Source organism: Pantherophis guttatus, chromosome 16 (assembly GCF_059756535.1).
Source record: "Pantherophis guttatus breed Tessera chromosome 16, ASM5975653v1, whole genome shotgun sequence".
Lineage (NCBI taxonomy): Eukaryota > Metazoa > Chordata > Lepidosauria > Squamata > Colubridae > Pantherophis > Pantherophis guttatus.
In genome coordinates, this window is record NC_142078.1 from 11305878 (window position 1) to 11323833 (window position 17956).

Below are 17956 nucleotides of genomic sequence, written 5' to 3' on the forward strand. Positions count from 1 at the left end.
TCTGTTTCTCTCTCTCCCTCCCTCCCTCCCTCTCTCTCTCTCTGTTTCTTTCTGTGTCTGTCTTTCTCTCTCTCTCTCTCTCTCTGTGTGTGTGTGTGTGTGTCTCTCTCTCTGTGTGTCTCTCTGTTTCTCTCCCTCCCTCCCTCCCTCCCTCCCTCTCTCTCTCTCTGTTTCTTTCTGTGTCTGTCTTTGTCTCTCTCTCTCTCTCTCTCTCTCTCTCTGTGTCTCTCTCTCTGTGTGTCTGTCTCTGTCTCTCTCTCTTTCTCTGTTTCTCTCTCTGTCTGTTTTTTCTCTGTGTCTTTCTGTTTCCCTCTCTCCCTCCCTCTCTTTCTCTGTTTCTCTCTCTGTGTCTCTGTCTCTCTCTGTCTGTCTCTCTCTCTATATATATATATATTTCTCTGTTTCTCTGTCTCTCTGTTTTTCTCTTCTATCTCTCTCTCTCTCTCTCTCTGTCTCTCTGTCTGTCTCTCTCTATATATATCTATATCTCTATCTATCTATCTATCTATCTATCTATCTATCTATCTTTGTTTCTCTCTGTCTCTCTGTTTTCTCTCTCTGTGTGTCTCTATATCTTTCTCTCTCTCTCACTTTCTATCTCTCTCTCTCTGTCTCTCTGTTTTTTTCTCTCTGTGTGTGTCTCTCTCCCCCTCCCTCTCTTTCTCTCTCTCTCTTCCTGCTTTCTTTCCTGCAAAGTCTGATTGGAAGGAGCTTCACCCAGCACCGGCTTCCAATGGCTGGCAGATGGTCATTTAACCCACGCATGCCAACGGCACACCAAAGCAAACCACTCGGCTCTCTCCCTCGCGATGAAATATTCATCGGAGCCTTGCGGCTTATGAATGCTTTAAAACGATTCTAAAAGGCTGGAGTTAAAAGGGGCTTTCTCAGAAAGCATTTCCCCTTCTTGCTGGCTGGCATTTCTTGCCCTCGGGTAGTAAGACGCGTTTATCCATTGATCGGCATTTGTTGGAGAATTGGAAGCAGGAGTCAAGCAAGGAAGTAGCTCGGACTCGTTACGTGAACACAAATAGGCTAAGTCTGACTCACCTCCACTCCACCCCAAGTGCCTCTGGGACTTATCTAGTCTTTCCCAGGTGAGGCTGCCAATCTGGAGAGACTCCTGCAGAATAGAACATAGAATCCTAGGGTTGGGAGGGACCTTGGAGGTCTTCTAGCCCAACCCCCTGTTCAAGCAGGAGACACTACACCAGTGATAGCTAACCTTTTTGCCATTGCGTGCCAAAAGCAGGGGGAGTGGGGGGGATTATGCAAGCATGTGCCCACACCCATAATTCTATGCACCCTGCCCCCCCACATGCACGCACGACCCCACCCCCGTGCTCCCCTCCACTTTTGGCACACGATGGCACGGTGGGCCCAGTAGGCCTGTTTTTCACTCTCCCCAGGCTCCAGAGCCTTTCTAGGAGTCTGAGGAGGGCAAAAATGGACTTTCCCATCCCCACAGAGGCCCTTCAGAGGCTGGAAAGGGTCTGTTTGCTGACTTCCGGTCCCACCAGAAGTAGGCAAATGGGCTGTTTCCAACCTCTGGGGAATTGGGGTGGGGAGGCTGTTTTTGCCCTCCCCAGACTCCTAGAAAGGCTCTGGAGCCTGGGGAGAGCGAAAAGTGGGCCTTCCCCACCCCCCAGAGGCCAGAAACAGCCTGTTTCCTGACCTCTGGTGGGACCAGAAGGCCCAAAAATCAGCTGGCCAGCACGCTCATGTGCACCGGAGCTGAGCTCACATGCTCACCGATACGGCTCTGCGTGCCACCTGTGGCATACGTGCCATAGGTTCACCAACACAGCACTATACCATTTTGGACAAATGGCTGTCCAGTCTCTTCCTGAGTCCACTTGGAGAAGGGCGGGATATAAATTGAATAAAATAAAATAAATAAATAATAAAACCTTCATTGATGGAGCACCCACAAGTGGAGAAACACTAGGAGACCCATTCCTAACTAACCCATTCCCTTTTGTCTACGGGTGTGAAACAATAAAGAACTCAGCTTGGAGGAGTCGTGTGTTATTCTTGGTCTGGGACTTGACAGCTATAGAATAAGAAAAAAAAAAATTAAGGGGCGTACTAAAATACTAACCAAAGCTGATTCTGATTAAGCTTAGCTTGTTTCCTTTTAGATCTTTAGCATAGTTGGGAAACATACTGCATGAATCCAATGATACATTACTGGATTGCAGTTGAAACATGAAGCTATGAATCCGAAAAGGCCCAGAGCATCATGACTCAATGTTGAAGAAAAATTCAAAGGAATTAAAAAAAAAATAAGAAATGTTCAGAACCATGGACAGCAGTTTTTTAAAAATATCTATACAGTGTGTTCCTTTGACAAAATTGAGAGGTGGGGGAAAGTTCTTGGAATCATGGAGCTTGAAGGGACCTTGGAGGTCTTCTAGTCCAACCCCCTGCTCAAGACAGGAGACCTTATAACCATCTCAGAGAAATGATTGTCCAGTCTTGACAACTTCCAATGATGGAGCACCCACAACTCTGGGAGGGAAGCGGTTCTACTGATTGATCATTTTCACTGTCGGGAAATTTCCTCCTTATTTCCAGATTGGATCTTCTTCTTCTTCTAGTGAGCTTCCACTTGTCATTTCTGGTCCTGCCCTCAGGCCTTTGGAGAATAAATGGGGCCCTCTTTCTTTTGATGGTCTTTCAAGGATTGGAAGGTCCTTCTGTTGTGGCCCACTGGCGGCCGGTGGATAGTGAGGAGGTTGGGAAGGAACTTGGGCCAGTCCTGGGGGCTGGGGAAAGCTTGAATGAGGGCTCTGCATCGGAGGCAGAGAGTGGGCCAAGGCCATCTGATAGTTATATGCAGCCTCCAGAGTCTTTTTTTTTTAACCGTGGTATCTTAAAGGTAAAGGTTCCCCTCGCACATATGTGCTAGTTGTTCCTGACTCTAGGGGGCGATGCTCATCTCCGTTTCAAAGCCGAAGAGCCAGCACTGTCCGAAGATGTCTCCGTGGTCATGTGGCCAGCATGACTTAACGCCAAAGGCACACGGAATGCTGTTACCTCCCCACCAAAAGTGATCCCTATTTTTCTACTTGCATTTTTTTTACGTGCTTTCCAACTGCTAGGTTGGCAGAAGCTGGGACAAGGAATGGGAGCTCACCCCATTACACGGTGCTAAGGATTCGAACCGCTAAACTGCCAACCTTCTTATTGACAAGCTCAGCATCTTAACCACTGAGCCACCACTCCCCATAACCTTTCTTAGTCTCCCCGCAAAAAAAAAAAAAAATTTACTCCCCCTTCTAGATAGATTCACCCAATCCAGGAGACCAACCCAATTCAGGTGTTCCGAGGATGTCTGGAATCAGCTGGCGGAATGGCATGCATTAAAAATGGATGAAGCTCAGCTGTCCTTTCTGAGTCAACAGCTATTCAGATGCAGGAATGTGTTCGAAAACAGATGCATTTCCCTTTCCTCCAGGAACTCTCTGGAATTCCACAGCTGGGTTGCGCCCAACCAACTGAAAGAGGCTGAAATAGGAGGTTGGATAATGATGATTCAGCTTGTGTTAAGAAAGCGTACTGTATGTTGTGTGATCCAGCCTGAAGAACAAGAGTCCAGTCTGACGCTTGATCAAAGCATAGATAATCATCATTGATTATTTTAAATCCTATGATGAACAAATGAAGGAATTAGGTTGCAGAGAAGAGCCAACAGGATGATTAAGGGACTGGAGACTAAAACATATGAAGAACAGTTGCAGGAACTGGGCATGGCTAATCTAGTGATGAGAAGGACCAGGGGAGACACGATAGCAGTTTTCCAATATCTGAAGGGCTGCCACAGAGAGGAAGGGGTCAAACTATTTTCCAAGGCACCCGAAGGCCAGACAAGGAATAAAGGATGGAAACTGATGAAGGAGAGATTCGACCTAGAAATAAGGAGAAATTTTCTGACAGCGAGAGCAATCAACCCATGGAACAGAAGTTGTGGAAGCTTCATCACTGGAAGCTTTCAAGAAGAGATTGGACTGCCATTTGTCAGAAATGGTGTAGGGTCTTCTGCTTGCGCAGGGAGGGATTGGATTAGATGACCTACAAGGTCCCTTCCAACTCTGTTAATCTAATCTAATCATCTAATCTAGGTTTGTACAATCTAAGAAAGTAAAGGATTAGGGTGATATGATAGCCTTCTTCCAGTACTTGAGAGGCTGTCAATGCGAGAAGCATTGATTTTCCTTATTATTTTTTTTTCATTCTGTATGGACAGTTCAATTTTCTTTGGTTATCAGCAGTCTCCCAGGGTGATTGCTGCGGTGGCCTAGAGGTGGAGCTCTCGCCTCACAATCAGGAGGCTGTGAGTTCGATCCTAGGTCGAGGCAGATATTTCTCTCTCTCTGGGCACTTTGAGATATATATCTGCTGAATATAACTCCGCATTGGCGACAGGAAGGGCATCCGGCCAGTAAAACACTCAGCTCCATTCAGTTGCCCAGACTCTACCCCGCACGGGATTATTGGGTCGTTAAAAGAAGATGGTGATCAAGGACATTGGAGAATTGCAAAATTTGAATGACATGCAAATTTTTTGATTCGGTCTGTTTCTTGTTTCCTGATTAAGTCTTGTTCTGAGTTCAATCTTCACAACCTGACTGGATGAGTCGATCCTCCATCCTGTTTAACACCAGCTCAGAAAATAAAAGCAATCGCTTCATATTCCTGGGGCGTTTGAGGTCGATCTAAACCTCACTGACAAACACGTTGTGTTGGGGATTTTTTGATTCCTCATCTTAACAGCAAGCGACTCTTTTTCATCCACCAAATGTTTGGCTCTCTGTTTGAGCTCCTTGCCAAGGCTGCAGAATTTGTAGCTCCTTCAAGCTGCGAGACGAAGGAAATGTTAGCAAGCCATTCCTCTTGCTAACATTTGGGAATAAAACCCAGGCACAAGCTATCTCCAGTAAAAAATTATTAATGTGGCGTGTATGAATACGCCAGGAAAAATTAAGTAGGGAGAAGATGAAAAAGCTACCCTGGGATTATATGGCAGGCCACGGTGAGAAAAAAAGCCAATTATTATCCAATTTGGAAATAAGAAGTAATTGTAGATGTATGGGGTACACTTCTTCATTTCTGTCGCCAAAGGTAGAAGACATTACACATTTCGATTGGAGATGTACTCCTAAATCTTTTCCTTCAAATTTCTGAATCTCTCTGTTATTAATACCATTTCCCCCCCCAAATAAGACATCCCCTGATAACAAGCCCCATTGGGCTTTTCAGCGCATGGCAATAAGGCCAAGTGCTTATTTCAGGGTTCAAAAAAATATAAGACAGGGTCTTATTTTTGGGGAAACAACGGTAGAATAACAGAGTTTACTTTAGTTTACTTTATTGTCATTGCACGTGGTACAACGAAATTAAATGCCGTCTTCAGTGTACATTGGAACTATAAAAATTAAAAACCCAAACATACATCCTTTACATTCTAGATAATTGAAATTGAAAACCCGATATTGCACTGTGTACCGTTGAATTCAATATGGTTACTGCCCTGGGATAGAAACTGTTTTTCAGACTATTTGCCCTTGTTTTTATTATCCGGTACCGTCTGCCAGATGGTAATAGTTCAAAAAAAAAAAAAAAGGGGGTGCCCAGAATGAGATGGATCTTTAAGGATGTTTTGAACTTTCCTAAGGCAGCGGGAGCTATAAAGCTCTTCCAAGGAAGGCAGAGGTCATCCAATGATCCTCTGGGCAATGACGTTGACCCTCTGGAGCCCTGTCCTATCTGCCACTGCGCAGTTGGCAAACCTACACAGTAAGTTAAAATACTCTCTATGATGTAGTGGTAGAAGGCCACCAGTAGTTGGAAGGGACCTCGGAGGTCTTCTAGTCCAACCTCCTGCTTATAGGAGACCCTATAATACTTCAGACATGGGGCTGCTCAGTCTCTTCTTAAAAGTCCCCAAATGATGGAGCACCCACAACTTCCGAAGACTAGCTGTTTAGGATCCGTTTGGTTATATTCTAAATAATCTATTGGTGTCCTTGCCGTGAAGTGGAGAATAAATAGCTCTTAGTTAGGATATAAAAAAAAAAGATACGTTTAGAATGAGATGATTCAGTAGAGCCCAACACAATGACTATAAAAGATGAGACTTCTGAAGATGCCGGGATGCAGGCAGCTCATCTTTCTCCCTGATTAATGCTCAGCTCATAAGAATCACAGAATAAAGGAGTTGGAAGGGATCTCGGAGGTCTTCTAGTCCAGCCCCCTGCTCAAGGAGAAAACCTAGTTCAAACAAATGGTTATCCAATCTCTTCTTTAAAAAACTAACCCTGACTAGATGGCTCAGTGGCTAAGGCGCTGAGCTTGTCGATCAGAAAGGTCGGCATTTCGGTGGTTTGAATCCCTAGTATAGGTCTCCTGCGTGAGCAGGGGGTTGGACTAGATGTCCTCCAAGGTCCCTTCCCACTCTGTTACTTTTACCTCCAGGGATGGAGCACCCACAACTACTGAAGGCAAAGCAGTTCCACTGGTTAATTTGTTCTTACTTGTTAGGAAATTTCTCCTTAGTTGCTTTTTTTTTTTTTTTTAAAGAAAAGATAAGCACAAATTATCACTTTACTTTCCAAATGTATCTCTCTTTGATAACTGCAATGTTTTATATATAACTTTCCCAATGCGTGCAATTTTATTTTTTTATCCGCAGAAAAGCTTTAGAAAAAGGGAACAATTTGAAGGAGAGTTCCAATCACTCTCTTTGAAGTTCAAATGAACTCGCTTTTTCTTCAAATGCAAAACCAGAAAAGATGCTTTGTTGCCCCTTAATTGGCCATGTACGTCCCTACCTATCAGGGGTGCTAGCCAAAAAAAAAAAATGTATCAATTTTATTTATTTATAAAGAAAAACAAAATGCGCAGGCACAGTATAGATGGTACCTTGCTCAATAGTAGTAACTGTGAGAGGGATCTTGGAGTCCTAGTGGACAACCATTTAAATAGGAGCCAGCCATGTGCAGCAGCTACCAAAAAAGCCAACACAGTTCTAAGCTGCATAAACAGAGGGATAGAATCAAGATCAGGTGAAGTGTTAATACCGCTTGATAAGGCCTTGGTAAGGCCACACTTGGAATCCTGCATTCAATTTTGGTCGCCACGATGTAAAAATGATGTGGAGACTCTAGAAAGAGTGCAGAGAAGAGCAACAAAAATGATTAGGGGACTGGAGGCTAAAAGATATGAAGAACGGTTGCAGGAACTGGGCATGTCTAGTTTAATGAAAAGAAGGACTAGGGGAGACAGGATAGCAGTGTTCCAATATCTCAGGGGCTGCCCCAAAGAAGAGGGAGTCAAGCTATTCTCCAAAGCACCTGAGGGTAGGACAAGAAGCAATGGATGGAAACTAATCAAGGAGAGAAGCAACTTAGAACTAAGGAGAAATTTCCTGACAGTGAGAACAATTCATCAGTGGAACAACTGGCCTCCAGAAGTCGTGAATGCTCCAACACTGGAAGTTTTTAAGAAGATGTTGGATAACCATTTGTCTGAAGTGGTGTAGGGTTTCCTACCTAAGCAGAGGGTTGGATTAGAAGACCTCCAAGGTCCCTTCCAACTCTGTTATTCTATTCTATTCTATTCTATTCTATTCTATTCTGTTCTGTTCTGTTCTGTTCTGTTCTGTTCTGTTCTGTTCTATTCTATTCTATTCTATTCTATTCTATTCATCCGAGAAGCTTTTTCTGCTCTGACTGGATGGTGGGGAATGGAAGGATTTATATTCCTTGCAGACAGCTGGTCATTTGCATCCTTTTAGAGGACACAGACAAACCTCCAAGTGGCCTCAATGACTCTCTAAAAGGATGCAAATGACCAGCTGTCTGCAAGGAATATAAATCCTTCCATTCCCCACCATCCAGTCAGAACTGAAGAAGCTTCTCGGATAAGAAGCGAAACGTCTTCAAAGAAAAACAGGGGAAGTCTACTTGCAAATTAACAAATTTCTCGCTCAGCAAACAGAAATTCTGGACTCTATTGTGATTGTACATTGAGGACTGTCTGTATTTTATAACATCCAACCGGGAGAGGGGAAAAAAAACGTTGCAAATATGCTACTTAATAAATTTGTGAAAATTATCCCACTGGGGCAAAACAATCCATATTGTTGATGGTGTGAAAGTCCTGGATTCCAAGCTGATTTGTTATCTGGAGAGATAGCAAATGTTGGGTGATTGCCAGCGGCTTTCTCCATGCATTGTGTCTAAAGATTTTCCAAAAATCAGACGCAAAGAAACAAAACAACTTCAGCGCAGCAATCAGTCTAATGAATGTTTCCCACCAGCCTATCTCTCTTTGGCCTCCTGTTAGATGCCAGGATCACAAGCCAGAAGCTGAACTGGGCAGGAAAAAGTAAACTGGAAGAGAGGGCAGAGAAGGCAAAGGAGGTCAAGGATGATGAAGAAGGGAAGAGAAAGAGAAAAAGAAGGGAGGGGAGAAGAGAAGAGAAGAGAAGAGAAGAGAAGAGAAGAGAAGAGAAGAGAAGAGAAGAGAAGGGAGGGAAAAATCAGGAGTTATGCACCAATAACATGGTACCCATAGGTGCTTTTTCAAAAGGCAACATGCCCTGGTGATTGGCCCAAAGTCACCCAGCTGGCTTTCGTGCCTAAGGCAGGACTAGAATTCACCATCTCCTGGTGATTGGTTTAAAGTCATCCAGCCAGCTTTCATGCCTAAAATGGGACTAGAACTCACCATCTCCTGATGATTGGCTTAAAGTCACCCAGCTGGCTTTCGTGCCTAAGGCAGGACTAGAATTCACCATCTCCTGGTGATTGGCTTAAAGTCATCTAGCCAGCTTTCATGCCTAAAATGGGACTAGAACTCACCGTCTCCTAGTGGTTGGCTTAAAGTCATCCAGCTGGCTTTTGTGCCTAAGACAGGACTAGAACTCATCATCTCCTGGTGATTGGCCCAAAGTCACCCAGCTGGTTTTCATGCCTAAAATGGAACTAGAACTCACTGTCTCCCACTTTCTAGTCTGGTGCCTTAATCACTAAACCAAACTAGTTCTCTCATTAGCTCTGCAAGTATCAAATAGAAACTTCTCCCATCACTTCCTTAGTCCCTTAGAATAAGACCCTCCAAAACTTGGAGTACTCATCTCAAATGATTTAAGTACCAGAGCTCACTGTAACAGCATTGCTAAAAAAGCATTAAGAGTTGTTAACCTAATCTTGCGTAGCTTCTTCTCTGGTAATATTGAACTGCAAACTAGGGCATACAAAACTTTTGCCAGACCAATTCTTGAATACAGCTCATCTGTCTGGAACCCGCACTGCATATTGGACATTAATATAATCAAACGAGTCCAGAGATATTTCACAAGAAGAGTCCTCCATTCTTCTGCTCGCAATCAAATACTGTACCTTATGCCACCAGACTCGAAATTCTGGGCTTAGACAACTTAGAACTTTGCCGTCTTCAGTCTGACCTAAGCATAGTACATAAAATCATCTGCTACAACATCCTACCTGTCAATGACTACTTCAGCTTCAACCAAAATACAATACAAGAGCACACAATAGATACAAACTCATGGTAAACCGCTCCTAACTCGATTGCAGAAAATGTGACTTCAGCAACAGAGTGGTCAACGCCTGGAATGCACTACCTGACTCTGTAGTTTTTTCCCCAAACCCCCAAAACTTTAACCTTAAACTGTCTACTGTTGACCTCACTCCATTCCTAAGAGGTCTATAAGGGGCGTGCATAAGCACACCAGCGTGCCTACCGTCCCTTTCCTAATGTTTTCTTTTACTTGTATCCTTTTCATGCATACCTGTATCTGTCATAAAATACATGCTTGACAAAATAAAATAAAGTCAGTATTAGATATTGTCGACTTATCAGGAAGTTCATGATTTTCAGTTGAAGCCAGGGAAAATATTTGGATAAGGCTGAATTCCTCCCTAGCTCATCTTTGGAAATCAAACGACGGGGATTTTAAAACCTGGCTTGCTGAGAAACCAAGGAGCGAGTGCCAAACTCAAAACCATAATGGTTTTAAGTGAGTCAGCAATTCCTTTGTATATTTTTGAAGAAACCCAAGCAGCAAAAGGGAAGCCAAAAGGGGAAGGGGGATATTGGGGAGTTTTCAAAGCTCAGGTTAGGACTGCAGGGGAAGAAAAGGAGGTGAACCTTAAAATCACTCCAAGTTCTATACAAGGAATTGTTTGATGTAAAGGTAAATGGGGTGTAGAATTTTGTAATCTAAGTAAAGAGCGTTGTGGAACGAAGGAAGAGAAGAAGGAAGGAAGGAAGGAAGAAATCATAGGGAGGGAAGGAAGGATTCATAGGGAGGGAGGGAGCGAGGGAGGGAGGAAGGATTTGGAGGGAGAAGGAAGGAAGGAAGGAAGGAAGGAAGGAAGGAAGGAAGAAATCATAGGGAGGGAGGGAAGGATTCATAGGGAGGGAGCGAGGGAGGGAGGAAGGATTTGGAGGGAGAAGGAAGGAAGGAAGGAAGGAAGGAAGGAAGGAATGAATCATAGGGAGGGAGGGAAGGATTCATATGGAGGGAGGAAGGGAGGGAGGGAGGAATGATTTGGAGGGAGAGAGAAGGAAGGAAGGTAAGAAGGATGGATTCAGAGGGAGAGAGGGAAGAAGGAAGGATTCGGAGGGAGGGAGGGAGGGAGGGAGGAAGGAAGGAAAGAAAGAAAGAAAAAGAAAGAAAGAAAGAAAGAAAGAAAGAAAGAAAGAAAAAGAAAGAAAGAGTTGCTTCTTGATGGCCCAGAGTGGGAAAACCATTGAATCTCCAAACTTTGCTGAAGACTCTATCCTTCAGCACTGGCCCCTACTCCCTGAGGGTGAGGAGAATTATAGTCCAGCAACATCTGGAAGGCCACAGGTTCTGCCACCTGTACTAAATCCCTTCTTATCACAACCGTTCCAGCCTTCCTCAACCTTCCTCAACCCTTCCAGGTGTGCCAAAAGTAAGTCCTGACTATAACTTGCCAATACAATTCAAGGAGCCACCATTGCAGACAACGGCTATAAAAGGGACCTTGGAGAGAAGGTAGGAAAAGCTGCTGGATCTCTTGATCATCCGCAGGAGATCAGTACATGGGTTCCAGTCTCCTCTACCCGATGTGCTTAGATCACATCTCCCATCTTCCCCAGTCGGCAACCGGCAACGGGAGAGAGGGAGGAAATCGGACAGTCGTTCCTAAACTGGGTCAAATTCTGATTTTAAAACTCCTTCGATTCCAAGTTTGAAGACTTTCCTCCTTGACAAATAATACCAGCAAGGGAAGGGGAAAAAAATGCTTCTTTTTTTTAACAGTTATTATCTCACTGGTGAGATAATAACGCAGGGTTTCCCTGGGTGAAACGGCTTGCTTCTCCGTCCTGCTGGGAGATTGCAGGAATTAATTAAAGCCTTTGAACTCCGTTTAATTGAACGGTTACAATAATATTGCTTATCCAACAGATAATCCGTGATTTTAACCAGGCCAGCCTTGTTAACGAAACAAGAGAGGACATTTTTACATGGATCAATTCTGTTTGATTTTGGGTTAATCCTTCTTTTTTTTTTTTTCCCAACTTGATACTGCTATAAAGCCAGCTATCGCCTATTCAGATCGATTAGGAATTCTGGCTTTAATACAATTCAGATTTATTATCTTACGCTACCAATGACCGTCTGTTCTAAAGCCGCCCTTTAGGTTTCGTTTAATTATTTGTTTTCTTGGTTTTGCTCTTGAATTTTCCTTGACGAAGCCAAGTTGTAAAATAAGCACCATTGCCTTCCAAGCAATGGGTTATAACAGGGGTATCAAACTCAAGGCTCACGAGATGCTTAAATCTGGGCTGCCCAACCCATGGTGCCTATGCTAGTGAAAAGGGAGCTGGGCAGGGGGCACACGGCCCTCCCAAGCTCCATTTTCATTGGCAGAGGGCTAGCAAAACAAACTAAAAACAAAACGAAAGGAGAATTGCAAAAAGGGAACAGGAAAGGAAAAAGGGAAAGAGGAAAGACAAAGAAAAAGAAAGGAAGATGGGAAGAGAGCAAGGAAATAAAAATAAGGGAAGAGGGCAAGGAAGAAGAAAGGAGAATGAAGAGGGGAAGAAAAAGAAGGGAAGGAAGGCAGGAAGGAAGGAAGGAAGGAAAGATGAGAGAGGGAGGGAGAAAGAAAGGAAGGAAAGATGAGGGAGGGGGAAGGAAGAAGGGAGGGAAGGAAGGAAGGAAAGATGAGAGAGGGAGGAAGGAAGGAAGGAGGGAAGGAAGGAAGGAAGGAAAGATGAGAGAGGGAGGGAGGAAGGAGGGAGGGAAGGAAGGAAGGAAAGATGAGAGAGGGAGGAAGGAAGGAAGGAAGGAGGGAAGGAAGGAAAGATGAGGAAGGGAGGCAGAAAGAAAGGAAGGAAAGATGAGGGAGGGAGGGAGGAAAGAAGGAGGGAGGGAGGGAAGGAAAGATGAGAGAGGGAGGAAGGAAGGAAGATTATAATGAGAGTAAGGGAGGATCTCAGGGAACTCCTGCCTTAGCGCTTGGCCACCACAGGTGCCCCCGACACAAGTCCCATGTCATACCCACCATGACCATGCCCACCCCCTGGCCACGCCTCATGCCACATGCCCCTCCCCCCCGCCCTCCAAGGTCAAATACAGCCCTGACGCGGCCCTCAATTAAATCGAGTTTGACACTCCCTGGGTTATAATTTGTCCAGACCCTAGATACACAATCTCTCACACTGGTACAACCAATGAAGAATTCTTTGTCAGTAAATTCTTTGCCAACTAGTGGTAATAATTACCAGCCTCGCCTTGCTATATTCTCACTGTAGACCAGACAAACATTTTCAAATCCTGCCATCTGGAACAATGGACTTCTTGCCTCCGCAGCTTCTAAAAAACCATTGATATATTTCTATCTGCTACAACCAATTTACTCCCTTCCATTTCCTTTCTGCCGTTCTGAGCAGCTGACAGAACTTTCCGCCTCGCTTGCAATTCTAACTATTCTGCGCCAAGCTTTGTAGGAGGCCAGGAGAATCTTCAACGCTTGGTTTCCACCGTTCCACCACTGGATCTTCAGACCATTCTACTTATGATAGGTGCCACTAATCAGAGTCTTCTTCTACGGTATTTGCAAGAGATGTTATGGGTTTCTGGGCCCATCAGCTTCACTATGGATGGCCGATGGCAAGGAATTAGGAGTTGTTGTTTGGACCAACGAGAGGGCAATTAAATAATGGGACAAGTTCACCAGATCTTCTGAGAGTTATGCTCTAGGAGTTGCAGCATCAGGACAGGGCACTTGAGGAGCAAACATTAAAGAGAAATCCTACCTAGAACTAAGGAGAAATTTCCTTATCATAAGAACAATTAATGGAATGGAAGTTGCCTCCAGAAGTTGTGGGTGCTCCATCACTGGAGGTGTTCAAGAAGAGACTGGACAGCCACTTGGCCCGAATGGTATAGGGTAGGAGTCTGCAAACTTAAACACTCAAAGAGCCATTTGGACCCGTTTCCCACAGAAAAGAAAACACCGGGAGCCACAAAACCCTTCCGGTGCCTGACTATTTCTTGAGCGGCCACAAAACTAGCATATGTAGTTGAATTAAACGTTCTGTTTTCTTCTGAAACTTTTCTTTTCTTGGATTTATCCATGGTTGGCCTACCAGGGGTTGAAAAGCTCAATAAATCGCGTGCCGACATTGGTGGTTGTGATGCGTATTTTGAGTGAGAGGGAGCCGCAGCAGAGGGGTGAAAGAGCCACATGCGGCTCCAGAGCCGCAGGTTGCTGACTCCTGTTTTAAGGTCTCCTGCTTGAGCAGGAATTTGGATTAGAAGACCTCCAAGGTCCCTTCCAACTCTGTTATTCTATTAATAACAGGGAGATTCAGAAATTTGAAGGAAAAGATTTAGGAGTACATCTCCAATCGAAATGGATAATGTCTTCTACCTTTGGCGACAGAAACGAACAAGTACACCCATACCTCTACAATTACTTCTTATTTCTAAATTGGATAATAATTGGCTTTTTTCTCACCATAGCCCGCCATATAATCCCAGGGTAGCTTTTTTATCTTCCCCCTACTTAATTTTTCCTAACGTATTCACACACGCAACATTAATAATTTTATTAAGCAGTAGGTTGGACAAAGTCCCTTCCAACATATCATTCTATTTTTCTATGTTTCTTCACTGCCTCCCTGCAACGTAACCGGTAGCCAGTGTTGTACAATGCTGGCTTGTTCTTCAAGTCACTACACACACACACACACACACACACACACACACAAGATAATTTCACAGGAGGAAATGAAGGTGCATGTTCAGCTCCTCTTCATCACCAAGCAAAATGCTGAAACGATCTTCAGACAAAACCAGCCCATCGTGTAAAAAAAAAAAAGTAGCTTCCAAATGCAATTATATCATCTTTAAAAACAATGGCTACCAACCTGCCTTCCATGGAGGACCTGTGTACTGCATGAGTCAAAAAGAGGGCTGTGAAAATATCTACAGACCCGCTCGCATCCTGGACATAAACTGTTTCAACTCCTACCCTCAAAACGACGCTATAGAGCACTGCACACCAGAACAACTAGACACAAGGACAGTTTTTTCCCTGAATGCTATCACTCTGCTAAACAACTAATTCCCTCAACACTGTCAAACTAGTTACTAAGTCTGCATTACTGTTAATCTTCTCATCATTCCTATCACCCATCTCCTCCCACTTTTGACTGCATGACTGTAATTTTGTTGCTGGTATCCTTAAGATTTATATTGATTGTTTCCTAGTATGATTTGATTGCTTATTTGTACCCTATGACTATCATTAAGTGTTGTATCTCTTTATTCTTCATGAATGTATTTTATTCTCCTTACGTACACTGAGAGCATATACACCAAAGACAAATTCCTTGTGTGTCCAATCACACTTGGCCAATAAAGAATTCTGTTCTGTTCTGTTCTGTTCTATACATTATTCTATTCTATTCTAATTCTCTCCTCTCCTCTCCTCTCCTCTCCTCTCCTCTCCTATTCTATTCTATTCTATTCTATTCTATTCTATTCTATTCTATTCTATTCTATTCTATTCTATTCTATTCTTCTATTCTATTCTATTCTATTCTATTCTATTCTATTCTTCTATTCTATTCTATTCTATTCTATTCTATTCTATTCTATTCTATTTAACTACAGTGAGGTCATCCCCCCACCCCCCGCAAGATCATTGCTATTGCTGCTGCCGCCAGTTTCAATCGGAATCATTTCTATAAAAATGATCAGAGGGGAGACTGATCTGCGATAGATTCTTTGGCTGACAATCCCAACTAAGCTCCGATGGCTCCCGGCAAGGGGTGGTTTTGTGTGTCTGGGTGTCTGTGGGGATTCAGAGAAATCAGGATAGGAACCTGCAACTCAGCCTTTGCACGAGTGTCCCCTAGTGGTGCTCTTTCCAACTTCTGGCCATTCTCGTTCAAGAGAAACTTGCTTTTCATCTCCCTCTGCAAGAAAGCTTTTTTTTCGTTTCTCTTCCAGAGAAGATTTTTTTGGGTGCAAAAAAAAAAAAAAAGAGAGAGAAAGAGTTCTAGGGAAAACCCAAGCAAAAATAAATTAATAAATCACCTTTTATTGCAATTACAATTGAGATGGAAAGAGGACCAAAAAACTGGTATTATGTTGCATGAGGAAGAATTGGTTAGACATATAAGAGAGAAAGGTCCAATGCATATTAAAAGGCTTTACAATGTTTTGCTAGAAAGGGATTCAGAAACGGAATTAGTTAAAGATTGTATGATTAAGTGGGCACAAAATTTTGAAGAACCAGTGATGTTGGAAACATGGGAAAAAATTTGGGTTCAGAATGTTAAATTTACACAGTCGCAGAATTTGAGGGAAAATTTTTATAAAATGTTTTATAGATGGCATCTAGATCCTAAAAAGTTGTCATGTATGTACCCTAATGTTCAGCCAAAATGTTGGAGATGTGAATGTTTGGATGCTACGTATTATCATGTTTGGTGGACCTGTAGGAAAGTTAAGGCTTTTTGGATAAAAATATGGTGGGTCATGCAGAATGTTTTGAAGAAAAAAATTCAATTTTCTCCACAATTGTTTTTATTGGGTATAGTTAAGGGTTTTACACGGGGTGAAATAAAATTAATATTGTATATGATAACAGCAGCAAGATTGTTGATAGGTAAATATTGGAAGAATGAAGCTTTGCCTACTATCGAGGAATGGACTTTGAAGATGGCCAGTTTTGCAGAGATGGCGAAGATTTCAGCATATCTAAAAGATTGCTCACAAGAGACTTATGAATGGGAATGGAAAAGGTGGATAGAATATGTTCAGAACAAATACCAAACTAGAAAGTACCAAATAGCTTTTATTTGAAAACAATGTATTAGAAATATTTTAATGTAAAGAGATAAAGAGGGAAAATTATATAGGGGGAGGGATGGGTTCAGGTATATATATCAGTATTATTAGTTATGAGTATATAATAGGGAAGTCTGGGGGGGAGGGTTAGGGAGGGCTAGGGAGGACGGGAAGTTTGGGGAGGGAGGTGGGGGGGTGAAAAAAAAGGGGTGAAAATGTAATTGTAAAGCTTTTGCAATAAAAAAAAATCACCTTTTATTGCTTTGAGGAGAGCAGAGATTTTGCTCGGTGTAAAAAAAAAATCACAGAAATGGGCATGAGTTAGAATCTCGTTCAGTACCTCTCACTGCAATCGAGTGAGTCTCAGTTTCAGGGTTCCGACGGGTGCCCTAATTAAATCATGAGCCTCGAGCCAAGCTTCAAAAGAAATCCAGTTATTTATTAGGAGCTTCATGTCGACATGTTCCCAAGTGAAGCCAGCTCTGACCCCACGTAATTTACACTCCAATTATGACCCTGTTTCCCCCCCTCCCCCCAGGGTGTGTCATCAATCACATTTGCCAATGGAGCAATTTCACGGGTTGTAGAGGTCACTCCCCTCTGGCTGCTGCAGGTATCCCTGGGATACAGCCTTGAGGGAGATAAGCGGGAAATGTGCATCTGTCTTTGGCTGCCGTGCAGTTTCGCCAATTTCTCATCCCCCCTGGCCTATGCAAGAGTTCTTCCTCTCCCGTATTACCAACAGAAGTCATTATCCAGGGAAGGGGGAAAAAATTGATTCTCACTTGAGTCGAGTCAAGCACCGTTGGTCATGCATTTTTAATACAATCTCTTTCACTTTTCCACTTCGTAAATCATTAGAAGCACCTTCCTTCGTGGTTCCCAGTTCCTTCGGAGTAAAGGCACAGTGGGAAAAATTCAGCGCAAACCAATATTGTCATTTAAATAACACCACATTGAAATGTTCGACATTATAGCGGCTCTGCACTCTATATTAACACTACAGTATGTTTTTAGATGTTCGTTTTACCCCATTTTTATAGGCAGGCATTATAAATGCATCCAGACAGGGGTGAAATCCAACAGTTCGGACAGGTTCTGGAGAACCAGTAGCGGAAATTTTGAGTAGTTCGGAGAACCGGCAAATACCACCTCTGGTTGACCCCAGAATGGGATGGGAATGGAGGTTTTGCAGTGTCCTGATCTGTCCCCGTCCACACACACACACAAACACAGCCAGCCGAGGGTTAAGGAAACACTTTGGCACACACCCAGGTCTTATCTCCAACTTGGCAGCGATTTACCCACCGTCTGCCAAGTGCGTTTATTTCCACAAAACAGAAAGATAAGATACTTAGCGTACAAAAAGTCCAATCAGAATAATATTTCTCTCAGCAGTTCCGGACAAGGCTTTAGTGACTATCCAAGGTTTACTTTTGTTCGTCACAGGGATCACTGGCCACCACCCTCTATTATATAGTCTCTGGGGTGTGGTCCAGTGACTCATTTCTAATCCCTAGCACACCTCCTGAGCTGCTGCAATCGTTTATCACGCCTTCGGAGGCGTGCGTCCAGGAATGATGTTTC

The 17956-nt window shown here is 43.4% G+C and overlaps 1 protein-coding gene across 5 annotated transcripts in view; it reads right to left on the reverse strand.

Moving 5' to 3' along the window:
• The window catches only part of KCNT1 (potassium sodium-activated channel subfamily T member 1), a 114079-nt gene that overhangs the window by 61261 nt on the left and 34862 nt on the right, over positions 1-17956 (reverse strand). The gene's annotated exons all lie outside the window — the stretch shown is intronic.